Consider the following 16,191-nt stretch of genomic DNA (forward strand, 5'->3'; position numbering starts at 1 on the left):
ATTGAACTCTCAGATAACAGCCTGCAATATTAAATCAGAAAGTTCCAAATCTAATGAGATAATGTGTTAAGTCAATGACCCAGTGGCAATACCTTAACAACAATTTTAATATTAGGAGCTTAAAGATAGAAATAGAATGTTCCAGTTCTGAGGCCTCCACTTTTTTTTACTGTATTTACAATTCAAAATAAGCAAAACAATTGCTAAGTTCATAATAATGGTTGCAGGGAAATCTCAATGCCTACTCAGAGCAGAAACTTTTAATTAGGCATCTTAGTCTGTTATCCTACAAGTGAAATGTGAGGTACATACACACACAATTTCTTTATCCTGGTGTTATATGCAGAAGGCAGGAAAAAAGAGATCCTACACTGTCTTGTTTGAAACTGCTTCTGTTTGCTTAAATTTTCTTAAAAATTGACACGGCTGAATAGACAATATGGATGCCACTGATCATGTGATGCCGGTTGATCATAATTTCTGGAAGGTCCTGACCAGCAATTACTAAAGGACAAAAACCTTAAATCTAAGCAGAAAATCCTAGAGAATCTCAGCAGATCTGGCAGAGAGAGAAACGGAGTCCAATGTGACTCTTCTTCACAACTGAAAGGGTTTTGGCTAATGATGGTTATTATGCTTTTGACAGAGGGGGAGTAGGAATAAGTGGAACAGATGGTGAGGGTGTCCAGAGCAAAAGACAATGAGAGTGCTAATGGTAGTGAAGGATGGATAGACATGTGATATAGGAGTAAATGATAGTTGTGAAAAGGAGAAAATGGGTCTGCTCTGCTGAGAGCAATGCCAACAAGACACCAATATGTATCAGCTGGAGAGGGATTTGGAACCCTAGAGGCAAAAAACTGCTGAGGTGGAAAATAAGATGTTGTTCCTCAAGTGTGCATGAGCTTCATGGGAACTTTGTAGAAGGCCCAGGACAGAATTGCAACTAGAAGATTAGGGTCACTCTTACGGATAGAGTTAGGGTGTTCTGTAAAGCAGCCATCCAGTCTTCTTTTGGTTTCATCAATGTAAAGGAATCCACATTGTGAGCAGTGAGTACAGTAGACTATATTGGAAGATGTACAAGTAAAATGCTACCTCACCTGGAAGGTGCATTGGTGAGGAGGGAAAAGATGAATGGACAAGTGTTACACTTTATGTGATTGCATGGGAAGGTGCCATAGAAGACTGAGGAAATGTTAGGAGTGATGGAGGGCTGTATCAGGATATTGTGGAGGGAGCGATCCATACAGAGTGCTGACAGTGGGGGGAGGGGAAGGTGGCATCCTGCTGGAGGTGGTGGAAATGGTAGAGGATGATTCTTTGATTGCAGAGAGGAGTAAGGTGGAAAGTGAGGACAAGGGGTACCCTATTGTTGTTCCAGAAAGGAGGGGATTGGTGAGGGCAGAAGTGTCAGAATTGGGTCACATTAACAACAGTGGAAGTGAATCCTCAGTTGAGGAAAAAAGGGGGACATGTTGGAGGCAGTCCAGTGGAAAGTGGCATCATCAGAACAGATGCAACAGAGATGGAGAAACAGGGAGAATGGAGTGCAGTCCTTGTGGGAGGCAGGGTGTGAGGAAGTGAAGTTAAGGTAACTTCAGGGTTCTTTGATTTGTAGTGGTTATTTGTGGAATATGATCTTCCTTGTATAAGACCATACGGAACAGGAGTAGGTGTTTGGCTTTGAGCCTGCTCTGCTGTTCAATGGGATCATGGTTGACCTGGTATTTCTCACGTCCACTTTACTGGCCTTTCCCTGTAACCCTTGATTCCCCTACTGATCAAGAAGCTATCTATCCCAAGCCTTAAATATGCACATGATGCTGCCCCCACAGCTCTCTGCAGTAAGGAGTTCCAAAGACTTACAACCCTCTGAGTGAAGAAATTCCTTCTCATTTCAATCTTAAATTGGTGCCCCTTTATTCTGAACCTAAGCCTTCTAATACTAGTCTCTCCCATGAGGGGAACATTGCCTCAGCATTTATACTGTCAAGCCCCTTAAGAGTCCTATATGTTTCAATTCTTCTAAACTCCAATCAGTAGGAGTCAAATCCTGTCTAATCTTTGCTCCTAAGACAATCCCTCCATACCAGTGATCATCCGAATGAACATTCTCTGAATTGCCTCAATGAAATAATATCTTTCCTTAAGTAAGGGGGCCAAAACTGCTCACAGTACACCAAATGTAATTTCACCAGCACCTAGTACAGTTGCAGTAAATCTTCCTTACTCTAATACTTCAATTCTCTTAAAATAACAGCCATTATATGAACATTCCAACCAAGCCAACACAAAGGACTCATGGATTAGATGTTCATCTCACCTAGTTGTGAGCAATGGGGACCATCAAAACCTATTATTGCTTGACTTAAAGCAAACGTCTCCTCAATCATCTACTACAAAAGCACAATGGTGTCTGATAAGGGAACATCAAAATCATTTCATGAGCTGAGTGTTTCCACCAGAAGCCTCAGTCACATGACTGAAATGACCAGTTTGCTTGATCACATTCAATGATACAGCTTTGAAGTCTGTGGATTAGTTTGCTTGTAACAGCCAAAGAATAAATAGCTCCAGCCTCAGCTAAATGCCTCTAATCTTAGCATTTGGCAAAAGTCTGGAAAGAAACTTGTATTTTGCTTTTCATTCAGTTTCCAGCTTAACACTACAACACCTGCATCAGCAAACTGAGTGTATCTGACCTACATAAAGGACTTCTGCGCACAGTCAACTTAAAGAACCTCAATTGGACATTGATGTACTGGACTGTCTAACTCACATGAAATAATGCAGACACCTTTGATTTAAAATAATTTGTAATTTATAACTTCTCTCCCTTCCTTTCTCTTTTTTTTTCTTGGATGTATGCGTGTGTGAATATGTGTTCCTCACCATTCTCCCAGGTTATGAATGTAGTAAAATAAATCCCACTTTGATTTAATCCTAAAGAATTTGATGTGAGTCATTGTTAAATTGGACTTCACTAACAGACCTTGGGGAAACACACCACCATTGATTTTTGAGAGGGGAAAGAAAATAAGTAAATAATTTTGGAAGCTGATCCCAGTTACAAACAGGAGAGGAATACATTCAAACTATTGCAATTCATCTATCCCTGTTGTTAGTGACACTGATCATTTGTACATCACTGGCACACTGCTGCCACAAATTCCTGTAGTGACATAGCCAGGCACTGAGATCATGGCTGGAGTTATAGATTTGAGAAATTTGCCCCTGTTATCATGGCTGCTCTCATCCCATGTAAGAGTGAAAATAAACTGATGATACTTATCCCACAAATATCCCTGATCCAATCCTAGGCTTAGTGTCAAAAAATGCACCAAAAGAAACCAGAGCAGCAATGTGGTAACCAGAATCTGATGTGACAGGTCTCCATTCCTTTTTTCTTCTCTCATGAACCTGCAAAACAAGCACTTACTAGTTACAACAAAGAATATATTTTTAAAACCACATACTTAGGATCTTTCAGACTTATATATGGATTGCAAAAAATTCTAAATTTCCCTTGTTACAAATTGGAGTCAATTTTAAGACTGCACTGGGGTTGGGAGCAATAAAAATAGCATAGCTGGCCATAGAACCAGTTCTCCAACTGAATCTCAACATAGCTATTTTCACAGAGATGGGATGGGGGCGAGGTGATAGTCAACCAGCTAGGCTCCACAAAGGCCACTTATAGTCAATGAAAGGATGCTGACAGAGATTTTTCATTTGGCCTCTAAAGTCCCAGAGGCAGCAGAATCTAGCTTGAATAGCAGCAGGTGGCCTCAAGGTAGCAGATCCTTCTCCCAGTCTTCCAAAGAGAAGACAGATGAAGGGAATGCAACAGATGTTGTCCAGAGATTTTAAGAAGAATTTGACTAAGTATCACATGAAAGGCTTATTCCTAAACTGAGATTTATGGAAAAAGAAGGTCAGAATCAACTTTTATAAAAATTAACTTAAGGACAAAAACATCAAGTTGTTGTAAATTTTTCTAAACGGGAGGATGTTATACAGTGGTGTTCCCCAAGGATTGGTGATGGAGGTTCTGCTTTTTGTTTTGATATATATAAGTGACTTGGATATTGGAATGCAAAGTAAATTATTGCAATGTCTCAATGGTACTAAACTTGGAGGTGTGACTGCAAAAGGACAGAGATAAGCTAGAAGAATGGGGAGACAAGGGGAAAGTGCAATTTAATGCTGAAAGGTTTGAGATGAATCTTGGCAGAAGGGATAGTGAGAGACACAAACATGGACATAGAGACATGAGGGTGGCAGGATATATTAAGGGAGTAGTTAGTAAAGTGGGATGATGAGTTTCATAAAGCATTAAATACAAAAGCAGGAAGTGAAGCTGAACTTCCATAAATCTCTGGTTGGGCCACAACTAGTGTATTTCTGGTCAACACACTCCAGGAAGGAAATGTGAGACCTTGAATTTTACTGGAATGATTCCTGGGATGAGGGATTTTAGCTAAAAGGTTAGGTTGGAGATTATGAGTTTGTTCTCCTTGGAGGGAAAATTTGATAGAATCCCTACAGTGTGGAAACAGGCCCTTTGGTCCAACAGGTGCACACCGACTTTTGGAGCATCCCACCCAGACCCATCCCCCTATAACCAACCTAATCTACAGACCCCTGAACACTATAGGCAATTTAGCATGACCAATCCACCTAACCTGCATATTTTTGGACTGTGGGAGGAAACTGGAGTACCCGGAGGAAACCCACCAGACACAGGGAGAATGTGTAAACTCCACACAGACAGTCACCCGAGGGTGGAATTGAACCCGGGTCCCTGGTGTTGTGATGCAACAGTGCTAACCACTGAGCCACCGTGCCGCCCTGTACAAGATTATCTCAGGATTAAATACAGTAGACAAAGAAAAGTTGTTCTCACTAGCTGTGGTAAAAGGACTAGGGAAGTCTAATTTAAGGTTTTAGGCATAAGATGCAGTGAGAAATGTGAGGAATAACTTTTCCTGTAATGACCTAGAACTCACTGCCTATGAGAATGTTGGAAACAAAAATGATGTATAATTTCAAAAGGAAATTGGATGTACGCTTGAGGGAAATACACTTGCATAACTAAAGGGATAAAGCAGATGAATGGAATTGCCTGGATTATGCTGGAGAAAGCCAGTATGGACTTGATGGGCTGATTGACCTCATTCTACACTGTAATGCCTCTATTACCCTATGATCCTGAGTCCAGGATTTATTAACAATGCAATACTGTTGTTGTGAACAAATGTAGGTCCCAAAGTTTTGCAGTTGGCAGTAAAATAGTGAAAGTAATGTTCTTAGATAACAAGGTATGGAGCTGGATGAACACAGCAGGCCAAGCAGCATCAGAGGAGCAGGAAAGCTGACGTTTTGGGTCAAGACCCTTCTTCAGAAATATGAGGTGCTGTTCCTGCAGCCTTCGGGTGGTTTTTCAAGGACTGCAATTTCACCTCCACAGTGGTCAAAAATGCTCACGACCACATCTCTCGCGTTTCCCGCAACTCATCCCTCACACCCCGTCCCCGCAATAGCAACAAAGACAGAATCCCCCTCGTCCTCACATATCACCCCACCAACCTCCGGATTCAACACATCATTTCCGCCACTTGCGCCACCTGCAATCTAACCCCACTACCAAGGACATTTTTCCCTCCCCACCCTTATCTGCCTTCCGGAGGGACCGCTCTCTCCATGACTCCCTCGTCTGCTCCACACTCCCCACTAGCCCCACCACTCCTGGCACTTTTCCCTGCAACCGCAGGAAGTGCTACACCTGCCCCTACACCTCCCTCCTCATCCCCATCCCAGGCCCCAAGAAAACCTTCCACATTAAACAGATGTTCACCTGGGCATCTGCTAATGTGGTATATTGTATCCACTGTTCCCGATGTGGCCTCCTCTACATTGGGAAATCAAGCGGAGGCTTGGAGACCGCTTTGTGTAACACCTACGCTCGGTTCGTGACAAAGGACTGCACCTCCCAGTTGCGAACCACTTCAACTCCCCTTGCCGCTCCTTGGATGACATGTCCATCCTGGGCCTCCTCCAGTGCCACAATGATGCCACCCAAAGGCTGCAGGAACAGCACCTCATATTTCGCTTGGGAACCCTGCAGCCCAGTGGTCTCAATGTGGACTTCACAAGCTTCAAAATCTCCCCATATCCGACCTCATCCCAAGACCAGCCCAGCTCATCCCCACCTCCTTGACCTGTCCATCTTCCCTCCCACCCACCCGCCCCTCCCTACCAACTGACCGACCCCCATCCCAACACCCTACCTACACTCACCTTTACGGGCTCCATCCCCACCTCCTTGACCTGTCCATCTTCTCTCCACCTATCTGCTCCTTTATCCACCTTCCATCATCGCCTCCCCCTCTCTCTATTTATTTCAGAGTCCCCTTCCCCTCCCCATTTCTGAAGAAGGGTCCAGACCCGAAACGTCCGCTTTCCTGCTCCTCTGATGCAGCCTGGCCTGCTGTGTTCATCCAGCTCTACCTGCAAGTATTAATAGAGTCCTTGAATGTTTACATTTCTATTCACTAATCTGCACACCAATCCCTCCCCGAAAGTTTGCTTCTGCTATCAGTTGTTGTAGTGATTTGACCTGTCATCATGATCATGTCCTCAGCTAGGTAAGGATTATTTTTGGCCTCCAGAGGAACATGTGAACCTACCAGTTAAATGGTTTGGTTGAGCTCTTGGCTCTTTATCACTGGGTGAATGGCCCACTCCCTTAAAGATTTTTTGGGTGGATGCTGGTGCAGACATTTTTCTCTTGAGAATGGTGTAGTCAATTTCTTCAGGGTAATATTGAAGGTGTACAGTGACATTATCATTACACCACAAGATTCCAGCTTATTATGGCAAAGGACAAGAATGGGCCTGATATCAAAGCACTCTACTGGGAGAAGGTAGATTTTAATAAGATCAGATATAATTTGGCTAGAGTGGACTGGGAGCACATACTTTCAAGTAAATCTGTCTCAGAATGATGGGATTCATTCAAGAAGGAAGTATGGAGAGTACAGAGTCAAGAGATAGTAGGGTCCCATCCCAAAACATCAACTTTCCTACTCCTCTGATGCTGCCTGGCCTGCTGTGTTCCTCCAGCTCCACACTGTGTTATCTAACACAGAGTCAATAAGTTTCAATAAAGAAAAAGGGTAGGACCATCAAATTTTGTGGTCCCAAAGGAATGCAAAGTATTGGATTAAGAAGAAAAGGAGACTTATAGCAGATACAGAGGGCTCAAAACAGGAGAAGCCCTAAAGGAGTATAGAATGTGCAAGAGAGAACTTAAAAAAGATTAGAAGAGCTAAAAGAGCACATGAAAGGATACCAGCATGTAAAGGAAAATCCTAAATTGTTTTACAGACATTAAGGATAATGAAGAAAAGAGTCGGGCCCATTAAGGACCACAGTGGTACTTTGTGCATGGAACGAGAGGATGTAGGTAGGGTTCTAAATGAATACTTTGCATTGGTGCTCATGATTGAGAGGGATGAATGATTTAGAAATCAGGGAAAAGGTCCACGATACAATTAAAGAAATTAGCACAGGTAGAGAGGTGGTTCTGAGTGCTCTGGCAGTGGATAAATCTCCTGGACTGAAAGAAATGTATCCCAGATTGTTGAGTGGGACAAGGGAGGAAATAGCAGTGATCCTTGCAAAAGTTTTCGATTCCTCCCTGCCCACAGGAGAGGTGCCAGAGCCATGGAGGACAGTCAATGAGGTACCATTACTCAAGAAAGGAGAAAGCGATAAGTCAGGGAACTCTAGGCCAGTCAGTCTAACCTCGGTAGTGGACAAACTATTAAAAGCAATTCTGAGGGACAGAATTAATCTGCGTTAAGAGAGGGAGGAATTATCAAGATCAGTCAGCATGGTTAAGGGAAGTTCTTGTCTGACCAACTTGATTGAATTTTTCAAAGAGGTGACCAGCTGTGTGGATGAGGGCAATGCTTTTGATATAATGTACTTGGGCTTCAGCAAGGTTTTGATGAGGTCTTGCATGGGAGACTGATAGCAAAAATAAAAGCCCATGAGATTCAAGGAAATTTGGCAAATTGGCTGAGAGGCAGGAAGCAGATTTAGACTTGAATGTAGGAGGTTTGATTAGTAAGTTCGCAGATGAAATGAAAATTGCTGGGTTGGTATATAATGAGGAGGATAGCCTCAGATTACAGGAGGATACAGGTAAGCTGGTCAGATGGGCTGATCAGTGGTAAATAGAATACAATCTGGATAATTTGAGGTGATATACTTGCACAGGATAAACAAGGCAGGGGAATACATGATGAATGGTTGGACTCTGGAAAGCACCGAGGATCAGAGGACCTTGTTGTGCATGTACACCTGTCCCTTAAGGTGGATAAAGTGGTAAGAAGGCATATGGTATAACACTTGCTTTTATTAGCTGAAACATAGAATTTAAGAGCAGGGAGATTATGCTGGAACTGTATAAATCATTGGTTAGGCTACAGAGTGCAACCAGCAAGAGAGTGCAAATGCTGGGAATTGAGCTAAGTGTGGGAGTTTAAGAATAATCTTTTGCATTCTTAAAATCTAAAACCATTGATTGGGGAGTATAGATATTTAAGGTTGTATTTTTTTTTTCAGGCCTAAGGAAAGTTTAAACAAGCTCTCCTAGAGCTGTAGCTACTTTATCTACTTAAGCTAATTATGTAAACTGGTTAGATCTAGTTCTTGTATCAGGGCAGGCCTTATACTAGAAAAGCTAAACCTATAGTGCTCCCAGCAAAAGAGTGAAAATGCTTGGAGTTGAGCTAAGTGTGGGAGTTTCGACAAGTGCAGGAAGGAGGCTTTGCTGTGCCTTTTTATGGCCATTTTTGTAAGGGGCTGCTTTGTAGTTAGATTGAAGAGCAAGCCTAAGTGAATACGAGGCTTTGTTAAGGAGGGTGAGCAGCAACAAGGTAAGTGTACGGTAAAACCATGTTTTTCCTGAAGTCCACCAGTTGCTAAGAGGGCAGAGGTGGTAGCCAGGGATCACTATGGTCCTCCTGTCAGATGTGGGAGATCAGGGAGCAGTTGAGTGTCCCTGGCAACAATGTCTGTAGGATGTTTATCAGGCTGCAGCTCTTCTCAGACCGTATGGATCAGTTGGAATGGCAGTTGGAAGTGAGGAGCATACAGGAATTAGAGAGTGTGATAGTCGATTCAGGGAGGTCTCACTGCAGGGACAGTAAGGAAGATGGGTAACTACCAGGAGAGGTAGGCAGGTAGCGCAGGAGACTCCTATGGCTATCCCCCTCTCAAACAAGTATATGATTTTGGATACTGTTGTGGGGGAATAGCCTCTCAGGGGATAATCGCAGTAGCAGCCAGGTCTTTGGCACCACAACTGGCTCTGCTGTAAAGAAGGGCATGGGAAAGTCCATGCAAGCAATTGTGGTGGGGAACTCTCTGGTCGGGGTACAGACAGGCATTTCTGTGACCTCAAGTGAGATTCCAGGATGGTGTGTTGCCTGTCTGAATCAGGATCAAGGACGTCTCAGAGCAGTTTCTGCAAATTTTCAAAGGGGAACGTGAGCATCTGGAGATTGTTGAACACATTGGTATCAAGGACATAGGTAGAAAAAGAGATCCAGTCCTGCAGAGTGAATATAGAGAGTTGGCCAGCAAGTTAAAAAGCACGACCTCAAGGGTAGTAATCTCAGGATTACTCCCAGTGCCACAAGCTAGTCAGAGCAGGAATAGGAGGATGGAGCAGATGAATGTGTGGCTGGTGCAGGGGGCAGGGATTCAGATTTTTGAATCATTGGGATTTCTTCAGGGGCATAAGTGACCTGTACAAAAGGAACGGATTGTACCCAAACTGAAGGGGGACCAATATACTGGCAGGGAGATTTGCTGAAGCTACTAGGGAAGGTTTGAACTAGTCTGGCAGTGGGGTGGGACCCTACGCAGTAGTGAGACAAGAGGGAAAGTTGAGTCTGGTACAGAAATTAGAGAGCAAGTTAAATAGACAAGGCAGACAAGAGCATGGGAGAGCACGAGGGAAGACTGATGAATTAAACTGCATTTATTTCAATACAAGAGACCTGACAGGTAAGGCAAATGAACTCAGGGCATGGACAGGAATATGGGACTAGGATATCATAGCTGTCACAGAAACATGGCTGAGGGAGGGACAGGACTGGCAGTTAATGTTCTGGGGTACAGATGTACCTGACTGAAATGACCAACATGCAAAAACATTAAATGCTGGAGGGGCTTTCATTAACACTGAGAAGGTACTGCAGCATTTGGAGCTTGGTTCAGATTCTCCTGTAAGATATCATAGAAGTGTTTGATTGCTTCCCTGAAGCATAATCTACTGTGTAAATCTCCTCTCACATCATTCCATAGGATATCCTTTCTCTATGCACTGTCAGGAGTAGATAATCAATCTTCCTGGTGAGGAAGTGGGTCATTGCCTGACTCTTCCTTCACAGTGCCTGGCCCTGCATCATGCACTTGGAGACAGTAAGGACTGCAGATGCTGGAAGCTAGAGTCAATAAATGTGAATCTGGAAAAGCACAGCAGGTCAGACAGCATCCGAGGAGTAGGAAAGTCAACATTTTGGGCCGAAACCCTTCGTCAGGACTGGAGAGGGGCAGGGGACCCCAGAAGTATATGTGGGTGGGGTTGGAGGAAGGGTAGGTGGGATGGTGATAGGTGGATACAGGTATGAGGTTATTGTGATTGGTCAGTGAAGGGTGAAGCAGATGGGTGAGTAGGAAGATGGACAGGTTAGGTCAGGTCAGGGAGGCAAGGAGGAGTAGAAGGGCTGGACATGGGATAAGGCTGGGTGTGGAGGGATTTTGAAGCTGGTGAAATCAATATTGAGGCCATTGGGCTGTAAGCTCCCAAGACGAAATATCGTGTGTTGCTCCTCCAGTTTACGTTTGACCTCACTCTGCCAGTGGAGGAGGCCAAAGATGGACATGTCGCCAGGAGAGTGGGAGGGGGAATTAAAACGGATGGTAACTGGAGGGTCAGGTTGGCCTTATCCCATGTCCAGCCCTCCCCTGCCTCGTCACTTCCCTGACCTGACCTAACCTGTCCATCTTCCTGTTCACCTACCTGCTCCACCCTTCCCACTGACCAATCACAATAACCTCCTACCTGCATCCACCTGTTACCATCCCACCTACCCTTCCCCAGCCCCACCCTCTTCCCTCTGTTTATTTCTGGGTTCCCCTCCATCTCCCCAGTCCCAACGAAGGGTTTCAGCCCGAAACGTTAACTTTCTCGCTGCTCAGATGCTGTCTGACCTGCTGTGCTTTTGTATAATCCCCCCGCATCATGCGCGGCTTCTAAGTACCAAAGTGGCAATACAAAAGGCAAGATTTATGAGGCACCCAAGGTTAAAGCAAAAGCATGCTTTAGCAAACAAACAGGCCCGAGAGTACACAATTTGAAATTGGAGACTGGGTTTATATCAAGCCACCAAATAAGATAACAAATTTGGCCAAAGCGCAACCACAAACATGCATCATCTCTACTTGGGACAAAGCAGATTAAACAGTTGCTTAGCCCCAGTCCTCACCCATTGGATGACGACATTAAGTGGAATGTGTGACACTTGATATTGAAGAGGCAGGTTACTTCAAGGGCAGTGATTATTAGGATAAGTTTCCTTTCCCAATGAGAGACAATGATATTGTTCATCTGCTTCAGTAATGTGACACATAGAAGGAAAGCCTCAAATTTGTAGAAAGTGTAGTGTTGAATGTCTTTTATGGCTATACTGGTGGAACTGAGAAATAATAATTTGTTAGTATTGTACTACAGAACCCCCAGTAGTCAACAGGAATTGAGGAGCAAATATGTAGAGAGGTGGCAGATAGCCATTACAATATTAGAATTGTTAAAGTGGGGAATTTTAATTTTTGGAACATAAACTGGGACTGCCATAATGTTAAGGGCTTTGATCGGGAGGAGTTTGTTAAGTATGTTCAAGAAAAATTTCTCAATCAATATGTAGATAGCCCTACTACAGAAGGGGCAAAACTCAGCCTCCTCGTTGGGAAGTAAGGCAGGGCCTGTGACTGAGGTCTTAGTGGCAGAGCACTTTGGGACCAGCGACTATAAATGGGGGCAGCATGGTGGCACAGTGTTTAGTGCTACCTCACAGCACCAGGACCCGGGTTCAATTCCACCCTCAGGCTACTGTCTGTGTGGAGTTTGCACATTCTCCCTGTGTCTGCATGGTTTCCTCTGGGTGCCCTGGTTTCCTCCCACAGTCCAAAGAAGTGCAGGCTAAGTTGATTGGCCATGCTAGTGTTCAGGGATGTGTAGATTAGGTGTGTTATAGGGGGATGGGTTTGGGTGGGTGCTCTGAGGCTCGGTGTGGACTTGTTGGGCTGAAGGGCCTGTTTCCACACTGTAGGGGTTCTATGATGATTTATAATTCGATTAGTTTTAAAATAGTTATGGAAAAGGATAGATCTGGTCCACAAGTTAAAGTTCTAAAGTGGGGCAAGGGCAATTTTATGGTATTAGACTGGAACTTTGAAAAGTTGATTGGGGGATACTGTTCGCAGGTAAAAGGACATCTGGCAAATGGGAGGCTTTCAAAAGCAAGATAGCAAGAGTTCAGGGCCAGCATGTTCCTGTTAGTGTGAAGGGCAAGGCTGGCAAGAGTTGGCAACACCGGATGACTAAAGGTATTGAGGCTCTGGTCAAGAAAAAGAAGAAAACATATGTCGGGTATAGACAGCTAGGATCAAGTGAATTCCTTGAGAAGTATATGGAATATACACTTACGAGGGAAATCTGGAAGATGAAAAGGGGATATAAGAGAGCTTTCACAGATAAGGTTAAGGAGAATCCAAAGAGAATCTACAAGTATATTAAGGGCAAAAGAGTACCTAGAGAGAGAATAAGACCCCTTAAAAGGAAGCATCAACGAAGCCATCTATGTGTGGACCCACAGGAGTGGGGTGAGATCCTAAATGAATAATTCACATATTTACTGTGGAGAAAGACAAGAAAAGGTAGGGAAGTTGGGGAAATATATAGTGATGTCTTGAAAAAGTGTCCACATTACAGATGAGGAGGTACTGGAAAAGTTAACGTGCATAAAAGTATGTAAATCCTCAGGACCTGTTCAAGTATATCCCAGAATATGGGAAGCTAGGGAAGAAATTGTGAGGTCCTTAGCAGAGATATTTGTAATATCAACAACCATGGGTGAAGTGCCGGAAGACTGGAAGATGGCTAATGTAGTACCATGGTGGCTCAATGGTTAGCACTGCTGCCTCACAGCACCAGGGACCTGGGTTCAATTCCACCCTCGGGTGACTGTCTGTGAGGAGTTTGCACATTCTCCCCGTGTCTGCGTGGGTTTCCTCTGGGTGCTCCGGTTTCCTCCCACAATCCAAAGATGTGCAGGTTAGGTGGATTGGCCATGCTAAATCTTCACCTGTCCTTAGTATGGTCTGACCAGTAATCTTGAGTGACAAGATGCAATCTGAAAATTTCTCATAAATCCAAGAGATGGATGTGCCTTCCTTTTCAATGACATGTTGCTCTGTGTCTGTCAATGCCCTGGAAACGTATTATCCCAGCCTGCAAGTAATTTCTCTCGAGGCATGACACTGTAGTTAAGCATGACCTGTACGTTCTGCAAGCATTTTAACACTGCCCGTACCCAAAAAAATACTTTATTCATAAAATCTGTAAGGATACATTACAAAACATTTCAACTTGGGTGTCGTAACATTTGCAAGAAAAATTCATCTTATCCTCATACACCATTTCTACTCAAAACAGTTGTAATAGAATCTGGCTTAATAATTACATAGAGATTTCTCTGATATCCCTCCCTTTGCCTGGAATGTAGCAGTCAACTGTCCTTTTACTTTTGCCATTCCTATTTCTTGGAGAGGAATAGTTTTCAATTTTACTGCTGCCACCATGTTGTAAACACTCATGGAGCAGGTCTTTGCAACCGGAACCTTTCATTAAACTATGTATAATATTTACAGAATTGGAAGAGATCCCTGTATGATCATCTTACAGTAAGGCTTTCTAGACACAACCTATCATGTGCCGTGATGTCATTGCCAGTGATGTCACCAGCTACCTTGATGATAACTGCTTCCCATATACTACAGATTGTGCTGAGCCTCACTGTTTCTGATTTTGTGCAGCTGTATTCAGTACAGTGGGTAGCTGCAGGAGGACGGTAAACATAACAAAATCTTAATTTTGAGCTGGCTTGTGAAATAACTTTTATCATGGTAATGGCATCAAAGATTTATAGAGAATTTTATCCTGTGCAAGTCACTGGTGAAACCTCATTTCACAGTGTCAATCCTGTAGTAGGGTGACCTTGTCAGAAGAGTACTGGTGATAGTGAGCTGTCATCACTTTAATGGAAACCACACAGCACAGCTATGTCAGTACAGAAATGTAAAAATGCTTTAGTTGTCAAAGACCACATTGCAACTGCTTGCTGAGCAAAGATGAAACAAGAAAACTCTCTCCAGTAGCAGTACAAAACAACATTGAACTTCACAATGTTGAAGTGATTCCCGAACACATAATTGAAATGGAGCATTTACGCTTTTTGCAGTCATTCAGATGATAATTTTGTGCCAAGGTGTTAGTAAAGTAACAGCACATCGGCATGCAATTGAAATGGCAACAGTTTGTTCCACCATCAATTAAGACACACTAAATTAAATTCAGTAATGTATCGCTAACTGAGAACTCAGTTTACTAGAAAATCCGTTCTGGTGAGGTGTTAGTAATGTAGAGTATTTTTTTTCAAAATAAGGGCAAGTCCATCAAGTTACCCATTGACATATCTCACTACGACAATGTTAATGTTAATGAATTAGTAATAAAAATACTGTGGATGCTGGAAACCTGAAATAAAAACAGAGAATGCAGGTGAAATTCATCAGCTGTGGAATGAAAAACCGAGTTAACATTTTGAATCCAATTTGACTTTTCTTCAGATTGGAACGGGTCTGGAAAATGTTCGTTTTTATACTGTTGACAGATGGGAGAGAGGGGGTGAGTGGAACAGTTGATGAAGATGCCAGTGGCGAAAGACAAAAGGAGTGCTCAAGGAGTGCTAAACAAGAAGGAGATGTAAATAAGATGTAAATGATGACTACGAAAAGGAGAAAATAAGTCCGTTTTGCTAAGTGCAAAGTGAACAAGACACAGCTGAGGACAGGATTGGGGTTTGAGCTGTAATCAAAATGCATGGCAGAGGTCATGCTCTGAAGCTGTTAATCTCAATGATGAGTCCTCGAGCCTGTTCTATACCTCAGGGGAAAATGAAAGCTTGTGTTGAGCTTCATTGGAACACTGCAACAGGCACAGAATGGAAATGTTAGCACGGAAGCAAGACAAGCAATTGGAAGTTCAGGGGTTGCTTGCCAATTGCCAGCCACTTCCCATGCCAAGATTTCCCCAACATTTTTGAGGACTATTTTGAAACATGTCCTATTCAGGCCTAAGATAGCAAGAACTGCAGATGCTGGAGTCAGAGATAACAGTATGGAGCTGGAGGAACACAGAGAGGCAGGTAGCATCAAAGGAGCAGGAAAGTTGACATTTCGCGTTGGGACCCTTCTTCAGAAACGGGAGGGGGAGGGGAGCTCAGAAGCAAATAGAGAGAGGAGGGGTGGGATGGTGATAGGTGAGTGCAGACAGAGAGCGGTGGGGATTGGTCAATGAGATGGGAGGGGCGGATAGGTGGGAGAGAAGATTGACAGGTTGCGTCAGGTCAAGGAGGTGGGGATGAGAGGGAGGGTTGGATAGGGGATGCGGGGGGACGGTCGAGAGATTTTAAAACTGGTGAAATCCATGTTTAGGCCATTGGGTTGTAGGCTCCCAAGGTGGAAATATGGGGTGCTGCTCCTCCAGTTTGCGGGTGGTGTCATTGTGACACTGGAGGAGACCCAGGATGAACATGTCACCCAGGGAGAATTAAAATGGTTTGCGATCGGAAGTTGTTGCTGTTTGTTGCTCCACCCTATCTTCTGCACATAAACCAACATTTTCCTAGTTACCACCAGTTCTAAGGAAGGGTCACTCAATCCGAAAAGTTAACTCTGATTTCTGTCCACAGATGCTGCCAGACCTGCTGAGCTTTTCCAGCAATTTCTGTTTTTGTTACAGAAACAGGCCAGTCCACTTGTCTGTGC

This window comes from Rhincodon typus, chromosome 2 (genome assembly GCF_021869965.1).
Source record: "Rhincodon typus isolate 14 chromosome 2, sRhiTyp1.1, whole genome shotgun sequence".
NCBI classification, from domain to species: domain Eukaryota; kingdom Metazoa; phylum Chordata; class Chondrichthyes; order Orectolobiformes; family Rhincodontidae; genus Rhincodon; species Rhincodon typus.